Raw genomic sequence first — 13,639 nt, 5'->3', positions numbered from 1 at the left:
CAGTAACTGATTACAACTCTCACACAACAATGAGCGATCGTAATTACTACCTTTTTCCACACATTAATGGTCGCTGGTAATTGATTTTTATCTCTGTGCAAATATTCTACCACTGTATCTCTCTCTCCTCAGCACTAATGTGATCAAAACAGTAGCTTCTTTGCCTGTATTACTGTATTTTGCTGTAGCCCATCCAGCCAGCACGCGCAAAGCTGGTCATATTAAGGTTTTGTTCACGTCTACCATTACCCCCAGCTGGGAGGAGCTGTGTTTTGCCAGCTGCGTCATTCCCTCCACAACGGTTACGAAGTCTTGTGGTGTTGATGGACCACAAGCTGGCCTCCTGCACCCGACAGAAAGACCTCCATAGTTCATCCAGGGAAGATGAGCTCGAGTCTCTTCTAGGCCAAGGTAGACCCCACCCTCCTCCTAGCAAAGCTAGGTTGCATCAAGAGTCTTGGTGAAGTTCTAGTATTGCCTCCGACAAGGGGGTCTTCCGAGAACACCTTCGTGTCTCTGTCCACAACACGGCCTCGGTACCCAGCGGCGTAAAACTGTCGGAACTGAAATTCTGCAGAAGGAGAGGTGGGTAGAGGTACGTAGGGTTTTCAGGATGACTTTCACGTCTCCCTGGGCCACCTCTCTGTGTCCTACGATTAAGCTATACTGCTGCTCCCCCCTCGGGCCATGACAGGCTAACAGATGATCCCAGCTTTAGCTGGGTCATTACTCAAGATAGTGAGCTTTGGCTGAGTCATTACTCAAGATAGTGAGCTTTGGCTGTGACGTTGATCGCCTGGCGCCAGACTTGCTCTCTCGCGATCTTGCCGGATAAACCAAACACTCAAGTACCAGCGTGGGTCCTTTCCGATGTTCCTGCTGTAGAAATTCTTCAGGAATTCCCATAGCAAAAACCAGTGTGGGTCACGTAGAGTCCTGCGGTACGAGTCTCATCTGATCAAGAGGTGAGCTGGGGACAGAATGAGAACGAGATGATTTTTGTCTGCCAGAAGCTTCGTAGAGACAAGAGACTTCGTAGAATTGGAGAGGATAGAGGGGAATTTCTTGGATAAATGGAACTCCTCATATGGCCAGGGATGATTTTGAGCCCTTGTCAAGAGCAGGAGGAAATATGAGTCTAGTGAGACCAAAGAGAGAAAAGGAGTTTAATATGAAACTTTGAACATATTATGCCTTAATAAGAATAGAAAGGAAATAGAAGACTTGATGAAAACAAGATGAAGTAAATGTTTTTTTTTACGAAGGTAGAAAACACGTAGTCTTAAAAGTGTAGTAAGGTAGTTACGACAGGGTATGTTATGAGTGTCAGTAAGGAAGGAAATGAAGATGGCCCAGTATGGGAAGGAGGGAACGTAGCAGATGTATTGGAGGGAAAGAGTCGACGTAAGATACCTAGAAGGAGAAGTTTTGGTATAGGAAGGGTAGAGAATAGTCTTAGCAAGGACAGAGATAAGTAAGGGGAGGGTGGGATATTGTTTTAGGGCAGAGAGTAGAGAGACACAGTGACGACAGGGCCTAAGGAGGAGTCATAGTGGAGGCAGGGAGATGGAGACATCTCTCACCGAAGAACGGAGGAACGAAGGCAGGGTATGTAACCCCAGCCAGATTCCTTGGCGGCGGGCGGGCTCCTCGAGATGAAATGGCTCGTCTTGGCAAAGAGAATGTCTCCCACCAGACAGGCCAGGAGGTGTCAGCTAACCTCACCTCCTTGCCTTTCTCCTCCTCCTTCTCATTCTCCTCTTCCTCTTCCTCCTCCTCCTCCTCCTCCCTCAGAATTTGATGGCGACCGTAGGTGGAAGCCAATTCGAAACGAACGAGCGAATCTAAATGGTGACAGAAATTAAGGCTTTCATTTTGTAGAAAATCTAGGGAAAAAAATCCGTTTCAGACTCAATATTCTCAAAGAAGAAAGACTTTTTCTCGTATGAATAACATCTCAAAAACGAAGGAGGAAAAAGGAATTCTATTTCACAAGGTGGAGTTAGAGTTATTGGCACTGTAAAACTGCAGCACTATGAGACACTGACATCTTGTATATGACACAATAGGCGCTATTTCGTACAACGGGGAGATTCTAGCGTCAAACCTTATACGTAAGGCTAGCCTGTGTTACCGTCGCAAGACTACACACACACACACACACGAACACGCCGAACCTTTGTGTTCCTGCCTCGTCATATAGGACATAGACCACAACAAACATCTCTTCTCCTTTTATGAATATTTTTCATAAGTCGGATGCTTTTCACTTCCGCGCGCCATCCCGTCTAATACCGAAGCTGTGACATTACCCATGTATCACAAACTCCGACCCCGATACATACACGTTTGACTATAACATTTTTTCTTCTCCTTCCCCCCCCCCAGTCATACATGTGAGCTAAGACTTCCGCCACTAAAGGGTCATAGTCTCGTAATTTCATGATACGTTCCGACCTTCCTTGTGGCTCGTGTTGTTATTGGAATATATGACAACTGCCTTTATGGACATATTGGTCTCCGCTAGATTTCGATGATGTGTGGGCGAACGCTTGCCACAGCCTCTGTATATCCTGGTTGTCGTCCCACTGCGTAGTTCTAGGTACTATCTATCTATCTATATCTATATCTATCTATCTATCTATCTATCTATCTATCTATATATATATATATATATATATATATATATATATATATATATATATATATATATATATATATATATATATATACATTTTTTTTTATATACATATTCGCCATTTCTCTCGTTAAAAACAGAGGACTGAGCCTAAGAGGGAATATCCTCACTTGGTCACCTTCTCTGTTCCTTCTTTTGGAAAAGTAAAAACGGGAGGGCAGGATTTCCAGCCCCCCGCTCCCTCCCCCTTTAGTCGCCTTCTACGACACGCAGGGAATACGTGGGCAGTATTCTTTCTCCCATATTTCCTGGGATGATATATACACAGACCACAGGTCGGATTCGAACCCTGGAAAGGGCGCCTTCCTACCTCGGCCAGACGGAAGCTAGAAGACACAGAAACCTGAAATCCAGTGATCTATCTGTACCCTAACCTCAGCTCGGTGGGTGTAACATAGATTTAAATCTATCGCGGTTCCGATGATATGATAAAAAGATTTAGCTAACACCTGGGTTGGATGTGGGCCGACTGTAGCCACGCCCAGCGTTCGAACGCATGCGGATCCGACCCGGGTGTTCATTCATGCTCAGTAATGGTAACCACTACACCACGGAAACCCGTGTGTGTGTGTGTGTGTGTGTGTGTGTGTGTGTGTGTGTGTGTGTATAGTAGTGATTTTCTTAAATGAAATCCTTATACAACATCAGATAGCATCTAAGACTCCAAGCTGTATAGCACTCGATAGTAGAACACGGCACAACACAAGCCAGTCCCTCAAAAACCTTTGTAACATCCCGCCTTCATAAGCGAGCTGTGTGTGTGTGTGTGTCGCTGGCACTCCTCCCCTCGCACAAAGTTATTCCGTTGCTCTTTGAAACATTGTAGAAGTTTTCTCCTACGCTTAAAACACTTCCGTATCTCCGCGCTACCTCCGTCCGCGTATCTTAGCAGACCCATGAATAAACCATGCGACTCTAATCGTGTATGGTTTTCTTTTAAAAGATCTCACATCAAAGAGAACCTCTACCCCCATTTTCTCTGGTCTGTTAGTTAAGCAGAAATTTGTTTGTTTGTTTTTTTCCTCTCTGATGGTTTAAATCACCTTAGCCCTCATCGCTTCAAGAAAAACAGGAGCGTAGTTTTGTACTGAATTATTTTTTTCTGTTTCTATTCACTGGCGATAGAGGAACGCCAGGGCAAGACGCATTCATGGGCCCTCCAGGATCGACCGCATAGGTGTAAGACACACACACACACACACATTAATCTTTCATTATTTCGTTATCTTTTTCTTTCATACTATTCGCTATTTCCCGCGTTAGCGAAGTAGCGTTAAGAACAGAGGACTGGGCCTTTGAGTGAATATCTTCATCTGGCCCCCTTCTCTGTTCCTTCTTTGGGAAAAAAAAAAAAAAAACAAGAGGGGAGGATTTCCAGCCCCCCGCTCCCTCCCCTTTTAGTCGCCTTCTACGACACGCAGGGAATACGTGGCAAGTATTCTTTCTCCCCTATCCCCAGGGATAATATGTTACTTATAATCTATCTACCTAGCTGGACCTAAGACTTAGAATTAAATCCTGTAAAAGACTATGTAGGATCAAAGCCTTGACCTTATCTACTACGGTCAGCTGGATCTGTTTAGTTCTACTGGTGGTCCAGGAAGCAAACTTGGATGTAAACAGTTTATCTCGAATGTCTAAGTACCTGTTCTTCAGCAGGTCTAACAACATACACGGAATGACTCACGGGTGTGAGTGGTTTGGCAATAACACCACAGAGGAATCTAGAGAAACCCAAATACTTTTCATCAATCGTATGGCTGATATCTTTCGAGCGTATCTGATTCCTCCAATCCTTACAAACAGATGGGACCCATCGGTCTCTCACACTCTGATTTCCTTAGTAATCCGTCCCATAAAAGGTCCCCCAACAGAACTCAGGAAATACAGAAATTCCCTCGTGCTCGGGAAATAAGGAAAAATATTAACGAATGATGCGGGACATCCTGCAACAGATCTCTCTCTCTCTCTCTCTCTCTCTCTCTCTCTCTCTCTCTCTCTCTCTCTCTCTCTCTCTCTCTCTCTCTCTCTCTCTCTCTATATCTATATATATATATATATATATATATATATATATATATATATATATATATTGCCTATATAGCCTATAATTGCCAATAACTTGGTTATCATTCATTACTTGTTTAATATCTTTCTTCAACACCTTTTTCAAAGAATTCTCTCACATGTGAAGTCAAACTTCAGATCTATATTGTTTCGGCGGAGGTTTAGATCCTCTTTTGTTTATTGCTGACGCAGGCGTCCTGTTTTGTATGTGTGAGCTGTCCACTTCTCTGATCTTACTTGGTCTTGGTCTGGATGTGTCCTCGTCTTCTCCAGGTGGGTCGCTGGAACTCTGGCAAGTCTCAGCGCTGAACGTCCAGGTGCTTCTTGTGTTGCTGATAACATTCATCTTCTACAAACTCCGTGATGCCATTTACGTCAAATTTATCAAAACATTTTCGTTTTAAGTTAGCTGACGCCCTAACCAAGGCCATCTGATAAACGCTATACATATATATATAGATATATATATATATATATATATATATATATATATATATATATATATATATATATATATATATATATATATATATATATATATATATATTTATATATATATATATATATATATATATATATATATATATATATATATATATATATCCCTGGGGATAGGGGAGAAAGAATACTTCTCACGTATTCCCTGCGTGTCGTAGAAGGCGACTAAAAGGGGAGGGAGCGGGGGGCTGGAAATCCTCCCATCTCTTTTTTTTTAAGTTTCCAAAAGAGGGAACAGAGAATGGGGCCAAGTGAGAATATTCCCTCAAAGGCTCAGTCCTCTGTTCTTAACGCTACCTCGCTAACGCGGGAAATGGCGAATAGTATGAAATATATATATATATCCTAAGTGGTTTGGGAACAAAGCTCACTGGAAAGCTCGGAGGATATTTCATGCATCTAATAAGAAAAATTGAAAAATGATGATAGGTCTAAATGTTTAGTGTTGCCCTATTCTCCTAACTTATCTAATGTAAGAGAGGTATTGAAAAACATTGCTTTTAATGTTGCCTTCCAGTGCAAGAAACACCATCAGCAAAACCTTTATTAACAGTTAGCCAAATTACCCAACAATTGGGAGTGTCTACGCTATCAAATATAAGGCATGTAAAGATGTATACATTGGTCAGTCCGGCAAAACTGTAGCTGAGAGATGCTATTGGCACCGTCATTCACTACGCATGGATGACCACAAAAAATGCGATCGCTAGACACTGCCATGAAAATGATCACCCTAGACACCCTCACAACCCACTCACACTGTAACCCCTCTTCTGATCATGCCACACGTAACGTCATTGAATCTGCCTTAATTAAAAATACAAGGAAAAATGATTTTCTCCCCAGGCAACTTTAAAGCCCATCCTATTATCAACCTAATCATTATGAAAGAATAAGCAAAAAAAACAAAACATCAGAGAAAATATCGAACACACATCTTGTCACCTGGGCAAACTCCTTTTGCACAATCCCCCTTTAACCACATAGCATCACTCACTTTCCCTTTTTTACAGCCACTGTCGGTCAGGCCAACATGCCATTTACAATGGCAGAGGCGAGAGGCCGTGGTTGTTGTGGTGGTGTTGGGATTTGAAAACTTTATGAATTATTGACACCTGATGAGGTGGATTGTCTCCGTGGAACGTGCTGCGCCACATGTATAGAAAAATGACATGTTGAATAAAATTGTATGAACTCCTGCTGAATTGCGATTTCACCTTCATAACTATGATTACGGACTAGGGTGATCAACAAACGTATCTATGTATCTACTTGTCTATCTGTCTATTTATCTATCTACCTATCTATCTTTGGTCGAGGTGGTGTGCAAAGTGAGAGGGTTAGGGAAAATGATTTGGTAAACAGAGAAGAGGTAGTGAAAGCTTTGCGGAAGATGAAAGCCGGCAAGGCAGCAGGTTTGGATGGTATTGCAGTGGAATTTATTAAAAAAGGGGGTGACTGTATTGTTGACTGGTTGGTAAGGTTATTTAATGTATGTATGACTCATGGTGAGGTGCCTGAGGATTGGCGGAATGCGTGCATAGTGCCATTGTACAAAGGCAAAGGGGATAAGAGTGAGTGCTCAAATTACAAAGGTATAAGTTTGTTGAGTATTCCTGGTAAATTATATGGGAGGGTATTGATTGAGAGGGTGAAGGCATGTACAGAGCATCAGATTGGGGAAGAGCAGTGTGGTTTCAGAAGTGGTAGAGGATGTGTGGATCAGGTGTTTGCTTTGAAGAATGCATGTGAGAAATACTTAGAAAAGCAAATGGATTTGTATGTAGCATTTATGGATCTGGAGAAGGCATATGATAGAGTTGATAGAGATGCTCTGTGGAAGGTATTAAGAATATATGGTGTGGGAGGAAAGTTGTTAGAAGCAGTGAAAAGTTTTTATCGAGGATGTAAGGCATGTGTACGTGTAGGAAGAGAGGAAAGTGATTGGTTCTCAGTGAATGTAGGTTTGCGGCAGGGGTGTGTGATGTCTCCATGGTTGTTTAATTTGTTTATGGATGGGGTTGTTAGGGAGGTAAATGCAAGAGTTTTGGAAAGAGGGGCAAGTATGAAGTCTGTTGGGGATGAGAGAGCTTGGGAAGTGAGTCAGTTGTTGTTCGCTGATGACACAGCGCTGGTGGCTGATTCATGTGAGAAACTGCAGAAGCTGGTGACTGAGTTTGGTAAAGTGTGTGGAAGAAGAAAGTTAAGAGTAAATGTGAATAAGAGCAAGGTTATTAGGTACAGTAGGGTTGAGGGTCAAGTCAATTGGGAGGTGAGTTTGAATGGAGAAAAACTGGAGGAAGTGAAGTGTTTTAGATATCTGGGAGTGGATCTGGCAGCGGATGGAACCATGGAAGCGGAAGTGGATCATAGGGTGGGGGAGGGGGCGAAAATTCTGGGGGCCTTGAAGAATGTGTGGAAGTCGAGAACATTATCTCGGAAAGCAAAAATGGGTATGTTTTGAAGGAATAGTGGTTCCAACAATGTTGTATGGTTGCGAGGCGTGGGCTATGGATAAGTTGTGCGCAGGAGGATGGATGTGCAATATAGATTGATGACCACAAAATGCTCGTAGCATGCATGAAAAGTGATCCTAGACACCCCACAACCCACTCACACTAGTAACCTCTTCGACAGCCACGTAACGCAGAATTGCTGAATTAAAAAACAGGGAGAAAAAATGATTTTTTTTCCCGAGGCATATTTAGAAGCCATCTTATCAACAATCATATATGTAGAGAAAACAAGAAAAAACAAAATCGAGAAAATATCGAACACACATTGTCTGTCTATCTATCAGTCTGTCCATTAATCTATGTATCTATCTTTGTTTTGGACGATCAAATGTTTACCAAATAGCGCCCTAGCTTCGTCTCTTCGATGTATATCAACTGACTGTTATTTTTCTCTCTTGTGTCTCCCCTGATGATGTGATTATTACACGAAAGTGAACTTGGGAACTTATCGTGTTTCATTTTCCCATTGGACTCATAGGAATATATATATATATATATATATATATATATATATATATATATATATATATATATATATATATATATATATATATATATATATATATATATATATATATATATATATATATATATATATATATTTACACAAAGGAATTCAAACACCAGCAGGCCACACTGGGTCTGTTAGTTATAGCGGAAAGTGTCAGGACGTTGGAGATTAGTGTGGTAAAAGTTAGAAGGCAGACAGATAATTCAAGGAGAACACCTCCCTGCAACCTCTCATTGTGACTCAAGGAGGCGCAATTAAATCCAGGTCTTTGTGTTCTTATGTTTCCAGGTTTTATTCCAGCGAGGGAGAGAAACGAGTCTGTCTCCTCCTCGTTCTTAACAGCTTGTCACCTTCCTCACTCGAGGTTGTGGCGGCTCTCTCTCTCTTCTTCTCTGGTGTGGTTCGCCGCTGCCACGGTCAGTCCGTGTCAACGTGTCTCTCTCTCTGTGTCTCTCTCTCTTGAAGGGCTCTTGTGTCTTTCCTGGACTCCGTTGCTGAGAGAGAGAGAGAGAGAGAGAGAGAGAGAGAGAGAGAGAGAGAGAGAGAGAGAGAGAGAGAGAGAGAGAGAGAGAGAGAGAGAGAGAGACTACATCGTAAAGACAGAAGTTAATGATACGAGAATGATATTCTTTTTCTTTTTTCTTTTTTATATATCCGGTAGATAATGCAATGGAGGCACCAGTAGTGTCTCACACTAGGATTACCTTACGAGATTTCCTGAAGTTAATCTGCATTTTATCACGACTTATCTGACACTTGTGCCAGATAAGCTTTATACCAGGGCAGTGTCTTACCATTTCATGCCAAATATGGATTTCCCGTTTTCACATGGGAAAGGTTTATGTCCCATTTTCTTCAATAGATTTCAACATCAAGCCAAGATGTGGAAAACTCCTAAATATCTCTGTCGTTATGTATTTTCTTTGTTCTTTTATGTTACTTGAGACGGCACGGGCAGATGAATGACCTAATGAATGCTATGAAAGGAGAGAATTGAAATGGTTATGAGTGATTGGAGCCTAAACAAGTAGAAAGGTGTAAGGCCTGCACGGGTTAGAGTGAATTAGATCAATGTGGTATACAGGGGTCGACGTGCTCCCAATGGCCATAACCAAGGTATGTGAAGTGGCCAAGGGAAACCATGTTAAGGTCTGAGGGGCCTCTTTGTGGTCTGGAGGCTGTGGTTTCTGAGCTTGGTACATATTATCTGGAGATTGGATGTGAGCTTATTCGACCTTTCTGTGTATGTTCCTGGCGCTACCTCGCTAGTGCGGGAAATGGCGATCATGTATGAAAAAAGATATATATATATATATATATATATATATATATATATATATATATATATATATATATATATTGGAAAGGATCACAATTTTGCGCGTGATCAAGATATTCCTATATTCCTGCGAGTCCACGGGGAAAATGAAACACGATAAGTTCCGTCTGAACGCCTAGTAGGATCTATAAATGGATGTAAGTCGGACGTATGTCGAATGGAATGTAGGATCGTATACCTGTACAGCATTTTTCATCCTACTCAGTTTCTGTCATGATAATCTCGTTTTTTATGAGCCAGCTTTATCATATGATTGTGTAGTTTGATTTTACCTTTTAGTTGAGATTTTTAGTTGACATTTCGTCCTTCTTATTGTTGACGATATGTAAGTTCTATCGTTATTATATCATTTTTGGTTAACCAGTTTTATAAACAGACATATTTCTTTTTGATATCACTCTATGGTTTATTTAAAGAGAAAATTCTTTGGTCTCTTTTTTTTTTTTACGTCTTCGTCAGCGTCTTTGTCAGCGCCTTCGTCAGCACTTGTTTCTTCACTTGCGACTCGAACGTTGAACCAACCATGACTTGTTATGAAGTTCTTGATGTAATCCTCTCCCTCTCGCTCCTTCAAGGACACAAAAACAGCACTTCTAGCCTTCTTCTGAACTGTCAATAACTTGATCTTCCATCCACAGATTCAGCCATCTTCCCTTTCGTGGATGGGCCTTTGCCGTTCCTCTGTTATCATAGTGGACTTCATACTCGCTGAACCTTTCACTGCTTCACGTATCTTTTCTCTGTCCTTGAAAGTTATGGAGACCCTGGAATGGGACAGCTGTAGATCACGTGTCGCCACATTAACTTTTTTTCCCCTCCTTCATATTGGGTGATTATCTTGATTATCAATTCCAAATCGAGCGTCTTCCTCGGATTCTTGCCAGATCGATCGACTTGTGATGGTCTTTCCCTCCCCTCCCCTTCTTGTTCGTCATCTTCTTGATACAAAAACGATTTGATCCAGCACGAACATTCGTTAGATTCACTTGAATAACATGCGCTAACTAAATGCTAGCTGAGTGTGAGAAGTGAGAGATGGTGTGATGTATACAGAGTTATTGTGGTATACACACGCAGCTTCAACTTGTGCTGATTTCTTCACCTCACCGTCACTCCACACCGGAAGGAGCACTAGCCAGGCCACGTCTAGCACACGAGACACTTCAAGTACTTAACCATCTTTTGTGGTCTAGTATACGACGTCGCCTCGTCTCCCCGACACCACCACTGGAGCGTTCTCTTCCGCCTTAAGTAATAATGGTCGAACTTTGCCTCACCCATTCTTCTCGACTCGATACACGTATAAACTCTCGAGAAATAATGAGGTATCCTTCACTCCTCTCCTACGCCCGTCCTTACGTATCATTTCCTCCTCACACAATGTACAGATGCCACATCTAGGAAGGGGCGCCTCACACCACCTCCTGCTTCCTTGACGAGATCCAGTATGTAGTCACGTTGCTCCTGAGTGCGTCGGTCTTGGCCACCAGTCCTGCTGCCGCTCATTGTCTCTTGATCTCCTTATTTATTCATGACTTCTCTCATGGTCAATGTTCTTATGATCCATTCCAACGTCCCCATCACGTTCACTGTTCTGATGGACCAGTCCATCATTCCTCATGTTCGCTGGCTCTATTAACCCAGTCCATCCTCGTCCTTCCCCCATGCGAACCCAGGCTTCCTAATACCTCCAGGGGTCGTTGCAACAGGCACAAGCTTCACCCTTCATGCATATAAACATACTCCACCTCTCCCCCTTATCTCCTATTACTCGCTGCTCTCGCCATTCGACCCCTCCTACTGCTAAGGGTCACACGTAAGCTGTACCTTTCAAATGCAAACTGCATGGAAAATAATACAATGCCCACCGAACAACCATGACTTCTTCTATACGTGGTATTCCATAAATCCAACGAAAGTAAATGGGAAGCAATGAGTCTGTATCTGTAGACAACCTTGACCGTGATATGACCCCTATTAGACCTATGACCTTAGATACCTATTAGTCTTGGCTCTCATTCCTCCCTGACTAGCCACTGACATCCTCCTGAGCTCACAATCTCGTTTTCCATTCCCTTCTTAGATCCTTACTTGCAGCAGCTGCTGTTTGACACAGAGTCCCTCCAACACACACACACTCCTTTACACGCTGTCACCCCGAGGCGTCAAAAGGAGGTTAGAAATGTCCCGGGATGTTTAACTCTGTTGTATCCTCGCGCTTTCTATTGTATTTTGTCCCATTTTCCCTAACTCGTCCAGCTTACAAACGCCTCGGAAACTTCATCCACTCTGGCACTGTACCATTACCTTGAGGGTTATCAGCTGGGAACTGCGCACACTGAAGCTAACCACTGAGTCTGAATTAGTGTGGAGTTGGTGTTCGCTTGTACCAATGGATGCTAACAGTGAAGAATGGACTTCCCTTTTCAAGTCAGGAAGGGATATTTGGATTTCTGCATTTTCTACATGAGTGATATTGCTGATGCCGTCAAATACTTGGCCTTTGACATAGATATTGAAGGAATTAGATGACAGACGAGGATATATTTTGGACAGATTTTCACATTTCGAAAAATATAGATCTAGTTGAAGAAATTACAGACTTACTCACAGATTTATGAATCAATATTTCTAAACAGTAGGTTCGAATCCTGGCTGCGGTAGTCGGTCCACGCAGTCAACCTAGCTGTTCATCCTCTCTTGAGGGTTGGTTGATGAACTGGGTGCATGATTACCTCTCCTTCTTACAATTTTAAAACTGCCAGAAACACACATAATTACACATTGCCTTCTTCTCCTACGAACGCTAACAAAACATCCCGATAATGCCACTCCCGAGCACAGTCACGCGTTCCCCCCCCTGCAGCTGTTGTGGAGTAGTGTGTATACACAGACCGCAGGCAGACCATCAGTGATACACAGAGAGTAAACACCCGTCAGCTACACCTGCAGTACACCCCTGGCTAGCAAACTTTGCCTACCAGTATCATGAAAGACATTGCAACGTTCAGTCTCATGTGGGCAAAGCCACAGAAGCTTTCGAGGTAATTACTGGGTCTCAGAGTAACAGGCAAGCCAAACCCTAGACTCCATGACGCCACTCCGGGTGGTTATGTATGTCCAATGTGGTTCCTAGGGTCATGCGGGGTCATGATTCTGTTTGTTGCTATTATATCTACTGAGCAGGGGTGGCAATGGACCAGGTCGCCACAGAATCCCAGGTTAATTAATCGGTGTTTGACATGGTGCTGTGGCTTTATGTCTGGTTGACCTTTAAGGGAACCATTGGACCTCGATGGTGTAGCAGTTAGCGGTGTTGACCTTGCATTCACGGGTCATCCGGGGTTGAGTACGCATAGGGTCGAATCCTAGTCTCGGTCGACGATCCAAGTATTTTTGTGAGTCGTTCATTCCCACCTCAAGACTGGTCGATAAATGTTTACGTGTGTGTGTGTGTGTGTGGAGAGAGAGAGAGAGAGAGAGAGAGAGAGAGAGAGAGAGAGAGAGAGAGAGAGAGAGAGAGAGAGAGAGAGAGAGAGAGAGAGAGAGAGAGAGAGAGAGAGAGAGAGAGAGAATGTTAATGAGATGGCCTTTACCTCTGCGTATTCAATTGCCTGTGAACCAGAGCTCCAAGTTACCTTTGAATTCGGCTGTGTCTCTCTATCTCATGAGCCTGGATGAAGGGTTGCAACTTGTTCAGTCTCATTAACGTTTGGCTGCGTCGCTGTAAGCTTCGTATATATCCTGTAACCCACACTTGTGTCTGAGCTTTGTGGTGTATGAGCTTATCTGAAGCTCTGTGTACCCTTAGTTCTAGCCGGACCTGCAGATCTTCCTGCATCTCTCTAAAACTGGACCCTGACAGACCTCGACAAATGCCTCTTCACTACACCCTCGACAGACGCCTCTTCACTACACCCTCGACAAACGCCTCTTCACTACACCCTCGACAAACGCCTCTTCGCTACACCCTCGACAGACCCCTCTTCACTACACCCTCGACAAACGTC

This window comes from Panulirus ornatus, chromosome 49, assembly GCF_036320965.1.
Source record: "Panulirus ornatus isolate Po-2019 chromosome 49, ASM3632096v1, whole genome shotgun sequence".
NCBI lineage: Eukaryota > Metazoa > Arthropoda > Malacostraca > Decapoda > Palinuridae > Panulirus > Panulirus ornatus.
The sequence above is the reverse complement of the archived record's forward strand: the minus strand, read 5'-3'. Positions refer to the sequence as shown.